The following is a 13,347-nucleotide window of genomic DNA, read 5'->3' as shown; positions in this document are numbered from 1 at the left end:
ATCAGATCACGACAAACACGCCGCAAAAAGAGTTTACATCGAATAGATCTCCACAAGAGAGGGGGAGAACATTGTATTGAGATCCAAAAAGAGAGAAGAAGCCATCTAGCTAATAACTATGGACCCGAAGGTCTTTGGTAAACTACTCACAACTCATCGGAGGGGCTATGGTGTTGATGTAGAAGCCCTCTGTGGTCGATTCCCCCTCCGGCGGAGCGCCGGCGAAGGCTCCAAGATGGGATCTCGTGGATACAGAAGGTTACGGCGGTGGAAATTGTGTTTCGTTGGCTCCCTAGATGTTTTCGGGGTACGTATGAAGGAAATATGCCCTAGAGGCAATAATAAAGTTATTATTTATTTCCTTATATCATGAGAAATGTTTATTATTCATGCTAGAATTGTATTAACCGGAAACATAATACATGTGTGAATACATAGACAAACATAGTGTCACTAGTATGCCTCTACTTGACTAGCTCGTTAATCAAAGATGGTTAAGTTTCCTAACCATAGACATGAGTTGTCATTTGATTAACGGGATCACATCATTAGAAGAATGATGTGATTGACTTGACCCATTCCGTTAGCTTAGCACTCGATCGTTTAGTATGTTGCTATTGCTTTCTTCATGACTTATACATGTTCCTATGACTATGAGATTATGCAACTCCCGTTTACCGGAGGAACACTTTGTGTGCTACCAAACATCACAACGTAATTGGGTGATTATAAAGGTGCTCTACAGGTGTCTTAAGGTACTTGTTGGGTTGGCGTATTTCGAGATTAGGATTTGTCACTTCGATTGTCGGAGAGGTATCTCTGGGCCCACTCGGTAATGCACAACACTTAAAGCCTTGCAAGCATTGCAACTAATGAGTTAGTTGCGGGATGATGTATTATGGAACGAGTAAAGAGACTTGTTGGTAACGAGATTGAACTAGGTATTGAGATACCGACGATCGAATCTCGGGCAAGTAACATACCGATGACAAAAGGAAATTTGACCGATAAAGATCTTCGTAGAATATATGGGAGCCAATATGGGCATCCAGGTCCCGCTATTGGTTATTGACCGGAAACGTGTCTCGGTCATGTCTACATAGTTCTCGAACCCGTAGGGTCCGCACGCTTAACATTTCATTGACGATATAGTATTATATGAGTTATGTATGTTGGTAACCGAATCTTGTTCGGAGTCCCGGATGAGATCACGTACATGACGAGGAGCTTCGGAATGGTCCGGAGATAAAGTTTGATATATGGGATAATAGCGTTTGATCTCCGGAAGGGTTCCGGAATTCACCGGAAGGAGTTCCGAATGTTTCCTGAAATGTTTGGGTACGAGAACACGTTATTTGGGCCAAAGGGGAAAGCCCACAAGGTTTTTGGAAAGCGCAAAAGGAAGTTTTGCGGAGTCCATGGGCCAGACGCCAGGGTCCCTAGCATCTGGGTCCAGACGCCGGGAACCCTGGCATCTGGCCCTGGAGTCTAAGAAGGACTCTTGCCTTTCGGGTGAAACCGACTTTGTGGAGGCTTTTACTCCAAGTTTCGATCCCAAGGCTCAACATATAAATAGAGAGGCAGGGCTAGCACCAAAGAGACATCAAGAAACACCAAGCCGTGTGCCGGCAACCCCGTCCCCTCTAGTTTATCCTCCGTCATAGTTTCTGTAGTGCTTAGGCGAAGCCCTGCGGAGATTGTTCTTCACCAACACCGTCACCACGCCGTCGTGCTGCCGGAACTCATCTAGTACTTCGCCCGTCTTGCTGGATCGAGAAGGCGAGGACGTCATCGAGTTGAACGTGTGCAAAACTCGGAGGTGCCGTGCGTTCGGTACTTGGATCGGTCGGATCGTGAAGACGTACGACTACATCAACCGCATTGATAAACGCTTCCGCTTAGCGATCTTCAAGGGTATGAAGATACACTACCCCTCTCGTTGCTATGCATCACCATGATCTTGCGTGTGCGTAGGAATTTTTTTGAAATTACTACATTCCCAACAGTGGCATCCGAGCCTAGGTTTTATGCGTAGATGTTATATGCACGAGTAGAACACAAGTGGGTTGTGGGCGATACAAGTCATACTGCTTACCAGCATGTCATATTTTGGTTCGGCGGTATTGTTGGATGAAGCGGCCCGGACCGACATTACGCGTACGCTTACGCGAGACTGGTTCTACCGACGTGCTTTGCACACAGGTGGCTGGCAAGTGTCAGTTTCTCCAACTTTAGTTGAATCGAGTGTGGCTACGCCCGGTCCTTGAGAAGGTTAAAACAGCACTAACTTGACGAACTATCGTTGTGGTTTTGATGCGTAGGTAAGAACGATTCTTGCTCAGCCCGTAGCAGCCACGTAAAACTTGCAACAACAAAGTAGAGGACGTCTAACTTGTTTTTGCAGGGCATGTTGTGATGTGATATGGTCAAGACATGATGCTACATTTTATTGTATGAGATGATCATGTTTTGTAACCGAGTTATCGGCAACTGGCAGGAGCCATATGGTTGTCGCTTTATTGTATGCAATGCAATCGCCCTGTAATTGCTTTACTTTATCACTAAGCGGTAGCGATAGTCGTAGAAGCAATAGGTGGCGAAATGACAACGATGCTACGATGGAGATCAAGGTGTCACGCCGGTGACGATGGTGATCACGACGGTGCTTCGGAGATGGAGATCACAAAGCACAAGATGATGATGGCCATATCATATCACTTATATTGATTGCATGTGATGTTTATCCTTTATGCATCTTATCTTGCTTTGATTGACGGTAGCATTTTAATATGATCTCTCACTAATTATCAAGAAGTGTTCTCCCTGAGTATACACCGTTGCGAAAGTTCTTCGTGCTGAGACACCACGTGATGATCGGGTGTGATAGGCTCTACGTTCAAATACAACGGGTGCAAAACAGTTGCACACGCGGAATACTCAGGTTAAACTTGACGAGCCTAGCATATACAGATATGGCCTCGGAACACGGAGACCGAAAGGTCGAGCGTGAATCATATAGTAGATATGATCAACATAGTGATGTTCACCATTGAAAACTACTCCATCTCACGTGATGATCGGACATGGTTTAGTTGATTTGGATCACGTGATCACTTAGATGACTAGAGAGATGTCTGTCTAAGTGGGAGTTCTTAAGTAATATGATTAATTGAAATTAAATTTATCATGAACTTAGTCCTGGTAGTATTTTGCAAATTATGTTGTAGATCAATAGCTTGCGTTGTTGCTTTCATATATTTATTTTGATATGTTCCTAGAGAAAACTGTGTTGAAAGATGTTAGTAGCAATGATGTGGATTGGATCCGTGATCTGAGGTTTATCCTCATTGCTGCACAAAAGAATTATGTCCTTGATGCACCGCTAGGTGACAAACCTATTGCAGGAGCAGATGCAGACGTTATGAACGTTTGGCTAGCTCAAAATGATGACTACTTGATAGTTTAGTGCACCATGCTTAAACGGCTTAGAATCGGGACTTCAATGACGTTTTGAACGTCATGGACCATATGAGATGTTCCAGGAGTTGAAGTTAATATTTCCAGCAAATACCCCAGTTGAGAGATATGAAGTCTCCAACAAGTTCTATAGCTAAAGGATGAAGGAGAATCGCTCAACTAGTGAGCATGTGTTCAGATTGTCTGGGTACTTCAATCGCTTGAATCAAGTGGGAGTTAATCTTCCAGATAAGATAGTGATTGACAGAATTCTCTAGTCACCATCACCAAGTTACTAGAACTTCGTGATGAACTATAGTATGCAAGGGATGACGAAAACGATTCCCGAGCTCTTCGTGATGTTGAAATCTACGAAGGTAGAAATCAAGAAAGAGCATCAAGTGTTGACGATTGACAAGACCACTACTTTCAAGAAAAGGGCAAAGGGAAAGAAAGGGAAACTTCAAGTAGAATGGCAAACAAGTTGTCACTCCCGTGAAGAAGCCCAAAGCTGGACCAAAGCCTGAAACTGAGTGCTTACACTTCAAAGGAAATGGTCACTGGAAGCGGAAATGCCCTGAATATTTGGTGGATAAGAAGGATGGCAAATTGAACAAGGGTATATTTGATATACAGGTTATTGATGTGTGCCTTACTAGTGTTTATAGTAGCCCCTGAGTATTTGATACTTGTTCGGTTACTAAGATTAGTAACTCGAAATAGGAGTTACAAAATAAACAGAGACTAGTTGGAGGGGAAGTGACGATGAGTGTTGGAAGCAGTTCCAAGATTGATATGATCATCATCGCACACTCCCTATACTTTTGGGATTAGTGTTAAACCTAAATAAATGTTATTTGGCGTTTGCATTGAGCATGAATATGATTTGATCATGTTTATTGCAATACGGTTATTCATTTAAAGTCAGAGAATAATTCTTGTTCTGTTTACATGAATAAAACCTTCAAATGGTCATACACCCAATGAAAATAGTTTGTTGGATCTCGATCGTAGTGATACACATATTCATAATATTGATGCCAAAAGATGCAAAGTTAATAATGATAGTGCAACTTATTTGTGGCACTGCCGTTTGGGTCATATCGGTGTAAAGCGCGTGAAGAAACTCCATAAAGATGGATTTTTGGAATCACTTGGTTATGAATCATTTGATACTTGTGAACCATGCCTTTTGGGCAAGATGACTAAAACTCCGTTCTCCGGAATAATGGAACGAGCTACTAACTTGTTGGAAATAATACATACCGATGTATGCGGTCCAATGAGTGTTGATGCTCGTGGTGGGTATCGTTATTTTCTGACCTTCACAGATGATTTGAGCAGATATGGGTATATCTACTTAATGAAACACAAGTCTAAAACATTTGAAAAGTTCAAAGAATTTCAGAGTGAAGTGGAAAGTCATCGTAACAAGAAAATAAAGTTTCTACGATCTGATCGTGGAGATGAATATTTGAGTTACGAGTTTGGTCTTCAATTAAAACAATGTGGAATAGTTTAACAGCTCACGCCACCTAGAACACCACAACGTTATGGTGTGTCCGAACATCATAACCGCACTTTATTGGATATGGTACGATCTATGATGTCTCTTACTGATTTACCACTATCGTTTTGGGGTTATGCATTAGAGACAACTGCATTCACGTTAAAAGGGCACCATCTACATCCGTTGAGACGACACCGGATGAACTATGGTTTAGCAGTAAACCTAAGCTATTTTTTCTTAAAGTTTGGAGTTGCGATGCTTATATGAAAAAGGTTTTCAACCTGATAAGCTCGAACCCAAATCGGAGAAGTGCGTCTTCATAGAATACCCAAAGGAAACTGTTGTGTACACCTTCTATCACAGATCTGAAGGCAAAACATTCGTTGCTAACAATGGATCCTTTCTAGAGAAGAAGTTTCTCTCGAAAGAAGTGAGTGGGAGGAAAGTAGAGCTTGATAAGGTAATTTGTACCTTCTCCCGAATCGGAAAGTAGTTCATCACAGAAATCAGTTCCAGTGATTCCTACACCAATTAGTAAGGAAGCTAATGATGATGATCATGAAACTTCAGATCAAGTTACTACAAAACTTCGTAGGTCTTCCAAAGTACAGTCCGCACCAGAGTGGTACAGTAATCCTGTTCTGGAAGTCATGTTACTAGACCATGATGAACCTACGAACTATGAGGAAGCGATGATGAGCCCAGATTCCGCGAAATGGCTTGAGGCCATGAAATCTGAGATGGGATCCATGTATGAGAACAAAGTGTGGACTTTGGTGGAATTGCCCGATGATCGGCAAGCCATATTGTATAAATGGATCTTCAAGAGGAAGACAGATGCTGATAGTAGTGTTACTATCTACAAAGCTCGACTTGTCGCAAAAAGGTTTTCGACAAGTTCAAGGTGCTGACTACAATGAGATTTTCTCAACTATAGCAATGCTCAAGTCTGTCCGAATCATGTTAGCAATTGCCACATTTTATGAAATCTGGCAAATGGATGTCAAAATTGCATTCCCTAATGGTTTTCTTAAAGAAGAGTTGTATATGATGCAACTAGAAGGTTTTGTCAATCCTAAAGGTGCTAACAAAATGTGCAAGCTCCAGCGATCCATCTATGGACTGGTGCAAGCATCTCAGAGTTGGAATATACGCTTTGATAAGTTGATCAAAGCATATAGTTTTATACAGACTTGCGGTGAAGCCTGTATTTACAATAAAGTGAGTGGGAGCACTACCGCCTTTCTGATAAATATATATGAGTAACATATTGTTGATTAGAAATGATGTAGAATTTTTCTGGAAAGCATAAAGGAGTATTTGAAAGGAGTTCTTTAAAAGAAAGACCTCGGTAAAGCTACTTACATATTGAGCGTCAATATCTATTGACATAGATCAAGACGCTTGATAAGATTTTCAATTACATACCTTGACAAGATTTTGAAGTAGTTCAAAATGGAACAGTCAAAGAAAGAGTTCTTGCCTGTGTTGCAAAGGTGTGAAATTGAGTAAGACTCAAATCCCGACCACGGCAGAAAATAGAAAGAGAATGAAAGTCATTCCCTATGCCTCAGTCATAGGTTCTATAAAAGTATGCCATGCTATGGACCAGACCTATTGTATATTCTGCCCTGGTTTGGCAAGGGAGTACAATAGTGATCTAGGAGTAGATCACTGGAATTTAGTCAAAATTATCCTTAGTGGAATAAGGATATGTTTCTCGATTATGGAGGTGACAAGAGGTTCGTCGTAAAGGGTTACATCGATGCAAGATTTGACACTAATCCAGATGACTCTAAGTCTCAATCTGGATACATATTGAAAGTGGGAGCAATTAACTAGAGTAGCTCCGTGCAGAGCATTGTTGACATAGAAATTTGCAAAATACATACGGATCTAAATGTGACAGACCCGTTAACTAAACTTCTCTCACGAGCAAAACATGATCATACCTTAGTACTCTTTGGGTGTTAATCACATAGCGATGTGAACTAGATTATTGACTCTAGTAAACCCTTTGGGTGTTGATCACATGACGATGTGAACTATGGGTATTAATCACATACATATGTGAATATTGGTGTTAAATCACATGGCGATGTGAACTAGATTATTGACTCTAGTGAAAGTGGGAGACTGAAGGAAATATGCCCTAGAGGCAATAATAAAGTTATTATTTATTTCCTTATATCATGATAAATGTTTATTATTCATGCTAGAATTGTATTAACTGGAAACATAATACATGTGTGAATACATAGACAAACATAGTGTCACTAGTATGCCTCTACTTGACTAGCTTGTTAATCAAAGATGGTTAAGTTCCCTAACCATAGGCATGAGTTGTCATTTGAATAACGGGATCACATCATTAGAAAAATGATGTGATTGACTTGACCCATTCCGTTAGCTTAGCACTCGATCGTTTAGTATGTTGCTATTGCTTTCTTCATGATTTATACATGTTCCTATGACTATGAGATTATGCAACTTCCATTTACCAGAGGAACATTTTGTGTGCTACCAAACGTCACAACGTAATTGGGTGATTATAAAGGTGCTCTACAGGTGTCTCCGAAGGTACTTGTTGGGTTGGCGTATTTCGAGATTAGGATTTGTCAAACCGATTGTCGGAGAGGTATCTCTGGGCCCACTCGGTAATGCACAACACTTAAAGCCTTGCAAGCATTGCAACTAATGAGTTAGTTGAGGGATGATGTATTATGGAACGAGTAAAAAGACTTGCCGGTAACGAGACTGAACTAGGTATTGAGATACCGACGATCGAATCTCGGGCAAGTAACATACCGATGACAAAGGGAACAACGTATGTTGTTATGCGGTTTGACCGATAAAGATCTTCGTAGAATATGTGGGAGCCAATATGGGCATCCAGGTCCCGCTATTGGTTATTGACCGGAAATGTGTCTCAGTCATGTCTACATAGTTCTCGAACCCGTAGGGTCCGCACGCTTAATGTTTCGTTGACGATATAGTATTACATGAGTTATGTATGTTGGTAACCGAATGTTGTTCGGAGTCCCGGATGAGATCACGGACATGACGAGGAGCTCTGGAATGGTCCAAAGATAAAGTTTGATATATGGGATAATAGTGTTTGATTTCCGGAAGGGTTCCGAAATTCACCGGAAGGAGTTCCGGATGTTTCCCGAAATGTTTGGGTACGAGAACACGTTATTTGGGCCAAAGGGGAAAGCCCACAAGGTTTTTGGAAAGCGCAAAAGGAAGTTTTGCGGAGTCCAGGGGCCAGACGACAGGGTCCCTGGCGTCTAGGTCCAGACGCCGGGAAGCCTGGCGTCTGGCCCTGGAGTCCGAGAAGGACTCTTGCCTTTCGAGTGAAACCGACTTTGTGGAGGTTTTTACTCCAAGTTTCGACCCTAATGCTCAACATATAAATAGAGGGGCAGGGCTAGCACCAAAGAGACATCAAGAAACTCCAAGCCGTGTGCCGGCAACCCCGTCCCCTCTAGTTTATCCTCCGTCATAGTTTCCGTAGTGCTTAGGCGAAGCCCTGCGGAGATTGTTCTTCACCAACACCGTCACCACGCCGTCGTGCTGCCGGAACTCATCTACTACTTCGCCCGTCTTGCTGGATCGAGAAGGCGAGGACGTCATCGAGCTGAACGTGTGCAGAACTCGGAGGTGCCGTGCGTTCGGTACTTGGATCGGTCGGATCGTGAAGACGTACGACTACAACAACCGCGTTGATAAACGCTTCCGCTTAGCGATCTTCAAGGGTATGAAGATACACTCCCCCCTCTCGTTGCTATGCATCACCATGATCTTGCGTCTGCGTAGGAATTTTTTTGAAATTACTACGTTCCCAACAATGTAGGCTTATATAGGAGGAAGAAGTACGTCGGTGGCTGCCCGAGGGGCCCACGAGACAAGGGGTGTGCCCTATAGGGGGGCGCGCCCTCCTATCTCGTGGAGGCCTCGGCTGCTTCTTGACTTGCACTCCAAGTCCTCTAGATCACGTTCGTTCCAAAAATCACGCTCACGAAGGTTTCATTCCATTTGGACTCCGTTTGATATTCCTTTTCTTCGAAATACTGAAATAGGCAAAAAAACAGCAATACGGGCTGGGCCTCCGGTTAGTAGGTTAGTCCCAAAAATGATATAAATATGTAAAATAAAGCCCATATACATCCAAAAGGGGTAATATAATAGCATAGAACAATAAAAAATTATAGATACATTGGAGACGTATCAAGCATCCCCAAGCTTAATTCCTACTCGTCCTCGAGTAGGTAAATGATAAAAAAGAAATTTTTGATGTGGAATGCTACCTAGCATAATTCTCAATGTAATTTTCTTTATTGTGGCATGATTTTTCAGATCCAAATGATACAAAACAAAAGTTCATATTAACATGAAAATAGTGATACTTCAAGCATACTAATCAAAGTAATCATGTCTTCTCAAAATAACATGGGCAAAGAAAGTTATCCCTACAAAATCATATAGTCTGGCTGTTGCTCTATCTTCATCACACAAAGTATTTAATCATGCACAACCCCGATGACAAGCCAAGCAATTGTTTCATACTTTAATAATCTCGAACTCTTTCAACTTTCACGCAATACATGAGCGTGAGCCATGGACATAGCACTATATGTGGAATAGAATGGTGGTTGTGGAGAAGACAAAAAGGAGAAGATAGTCTCACATCAACTAGGCGTATCAACGGGCTATGCAGATGCCCATTAATAGATATCAATGTGAGTGAGTAGGGATTGCCATGCAACGGATGCACTAGAGCTATAAATATATGAAAGCTCAACAAAAGAAACTAAGTGGGTGTGCATCCAACTTGCTTGCTCAAGAAGACCTAGGGCACTTTGAGGAAGCCCATCATTGGAATATACAAGCCAAGTTCTATAATGAAAAAATCCCACTAGCATATGAAAGTGACAACATATGAGACTCTCTATCATGAAGATCATGGTGCTACTTTGAAGCACAAGTGTGGAAAGAGATAGTAGCATTGTCCCTTCTCTCTTTTTCTCTCATTTTATTTTATTTTTTTCTTTATTTTTTTCTTTTTCTTTTTTTTCTTTGGCCTTTCTTTTTTTGGCCTTTCTCTTTTTTTTCTTTCTTTTTCTTTTTTTTCTTTTGTAAAGTCCGAAGTCTCATCCCGACTTGTGGGGGAATCATAGTCTTCATCATCCTTTCCTCACTAGGACAATGCTCTAATAATGAAGATCATCACACTTTTATGGATTTACAACTCAAGAATTACAACTCAAAGCTAGAACAAGGTATGACTCTATATGAATGCCTCCGGCGGCGTACCGGGATATGCAATGAATCAAGAGCGACATGTATGAAAATTATGAAGGTGGCCTTGCCACAAATACGATGTCAACTACATGATCATGCAAAGAGCAATATGACAAAAGTAATGCGTGTCATATGAACGAAACGGTGGAAAGTTGCATGGCAATAAATCTTGGAATGACTATGGAAATGCCATAATAGGTAGGTATGGTGGCTGTTTTGAGGAAGGTATATGGTGGGTGTATGGTACCGGCGAAAGTTGCACGACACAAGAGAGGCTAGCAATGGTGGAAGGGTGAGGTGCGTATAATCGATGGACTCAACATTAGTCAAAAGAACTTATATACTTGTTGCAAAAATCTTGAAGTCATCAAAAACCAAAGCACTACATGCATGCTCCTAGGGGGATAGATTGGTAGGAAAAGACCATCGCTCGTCCCCGACCGCCACTCATAAGGAAGACAATCAATAAATAAAATTGTGCTCCAACTTCATCACAAAGTGGTTCACCATGCGTGCATATGCTACGGGAATTACAACCCTCAACACAAGTATTTTTCATAATAACCTCAACTAGCATGACTCTAATATCACTACCTCCATATCTCAAAACAATTATCAAGCATCAAATTGATCATAGCATCCAATTCTTTTTCTATGATAGTTTTTATTAATCCCAACTTGGATGCTCATCATTCTAGGACCAACTTTGTAACCATAGCAAATACCATGTTGTTCTAAAAGACTCTCAAAAAGATATAAGTGAAGCATGAGGGACTAGCAATTTCTTCAAAATTAAGTCACCACCGTGCTCTAAAAGATACTCCCTCCGTTCCTAAATATAAGTCTTTGGAGATTCCACTATGGACTACATATGGAGTAAAATAGATGAATCTACACTCTAAAATGAATCTACATACATCCGTATGTGGTTCATAGTGGAATCTCTCCAAAGACTTATATTTAGGAACAGAGGGAGTATAAGTGAAGCACTAGAGCAAAAACTATCAAGCTCAAAAGATATAAGTGAAGCACATAAAGTATTCTAGCAAATTCTATTCAAGTGGGCTTCTCCCAAAAGGTGTGTATAGCAAGGATAATTGTGGTAAACTAAAAAGCAAATACTAATATACTACATGACGCTCCAAGCAAAACACATATCATGTGGCGAATAAAAATATAGCTCCAAGTAAAGTTACCAATGAACGAAGACGAAAGAGGGGATGCCTTCCCGGGGCATCCCCAAGCTTAGGCTTTTGGATATCCTTGAATATCTTGGGGTGCCATGGGCATCCCCAAGCTTAGGCTCTTGCCACTCCTTATTCCATAGTCCATAAAAGCTTTAGCCAAAACTTGAAAACTTCACAACACAAAACTCAACATGAAATCTTATAAGCTCCGTTAGTGAAAGAAAACAAAACCACCACATAAGGTACTGTAATGAACTCATTCTTTATTTATTTTGGTGTTAAACCTACTGTATTCCAACTTATCTATGGTTTATAAACTATTTTACTAGCCATAGATGCATCAAAATAATCAAACAACACACGAAAAACAGAATCTGTCAAAAACAGAACAGTCTGTAGCAATCTGTAACTAACGCAAACTTATGGAACTCTAAAAATCCTACCAAAATAAGAAGTCCTGGAAAATTTGTCTATTGATCAGCAGCAAAAAGAATCAACACAAAAGCCTGTTTATGTGATTTTAACAAAACTAAATTCGTGCGCGCAAAGTTTCTATTTTTCAGCAGAATCAAATCAACTATCATCATAGGTTATCCTATAGGTTCTACTTGGCACAAACAGTAATTAAAAGATAAAAACACATCTAAACATAAGGTAGATGCAAGATTTATTACTAAACAGAAACAAAAACAAAAAACACAAAGAAATTTGGTTGCCTCCCAACTAGTGCTATCGTTTAACGCCCTAGCTAGGCATAAAAAGCGAAGACAGATCTAAGTAGTGACATTTTTGACACTAAATTCATAAGTAGCTCGCATGATAGATTCATAAGGTAATTTGACTTTATTTCTTGGAAAGTGCTCCATGCCTTTCTTTAATGGAAATTGGAATCTAATATTCCCTTCCTTCATATCAATAATCACGCCAATCGTTAGGGCAAGAAAGATTGCAATCTATATCAAGAACGATATAATCTACGGGCACCAAATTTCTATTTGCAACAATGAGAACATCATTGATCCTTACCATTGGCTTTTTAATGGTGGAATCCGCAAGGTGCAAATTTAAAGAGCAATCATCAAGATCATGGAAACCTACAATATCACATAAAGTTTTAGGAATCGTGGAAACACTAGCACCTAAATCACACAAAGCAAAACACTCATGATCTTTAATTCTAATCTTTATAGTAGGTTCCCACTCATCATTAAGTTTTCTAGGTATAGAAACTTCCAAATTAAGTTTTTCATCATAAGATTGCATCAAGGCATCAACGATATGTTTGGTAAAAGCTTTATTTTGACTATAAGCATGAGGAGAATTAACAATGGATTGCAACAAGGAAATACAACCTTCTAAAGAATAATTATCATAATCAAATTCCTTGAAATCCAAGATAGTGGGTTCAATATTATTTAAAGTCATGACCTCTCCAATCCCACTTTTACCAAATTTAGCATCAAGATCTAAAAACTCCGAATTCTTGGGACGCCTTCTAGGCAAAGTTGACTTATCATCAGTCCCATAATTATCAAGATTCATATTTAAAAACAAAGATCTAATAGGCGACGCATCAATAACTTTAAGATCTTCATCATTATTTTCATGGAAACTAGAAGAACACGCCTTTATAAAGCTATCTTTCTTAGCACGCAATCTAGCGGTTCTTTCCTTGCACTCATCAATGGAAATTCTCATTGATTTGAGAGACTCATTGATATCATGCTTAGGGGAATAAGATCTAAGTTTAAGAGAATCAACATCAAGTGAAAGTCTATCAACGTTCCTAGCCAAATCATCAACTTTGAGCAATTTTTCTTCAAGCAAAGCATTAAAATTCTTTTGAGAGATCATAAATTCTTTCACACTATTCTCAAAATCAGAGGGCAT

This window comes from Triticum aestivum, chromosome 2B, assembly GCF_018294505.1.
Source record: "Triticum aestivum cultivar Chinese Spring chromosome 2B, IWGSC CS RefSeq v2.1, whole genome shotgun sequence".
Taxonomy (NCBI): domain Eukaryota; kingdom Viridiplantae; phylum Streptophyta; class Magnoliopsida; order Poales; family Poaceae; genus Triticum; species Triticum aestivum.
Note: the sequence above shows the minus strand (reverse complement) of the source record.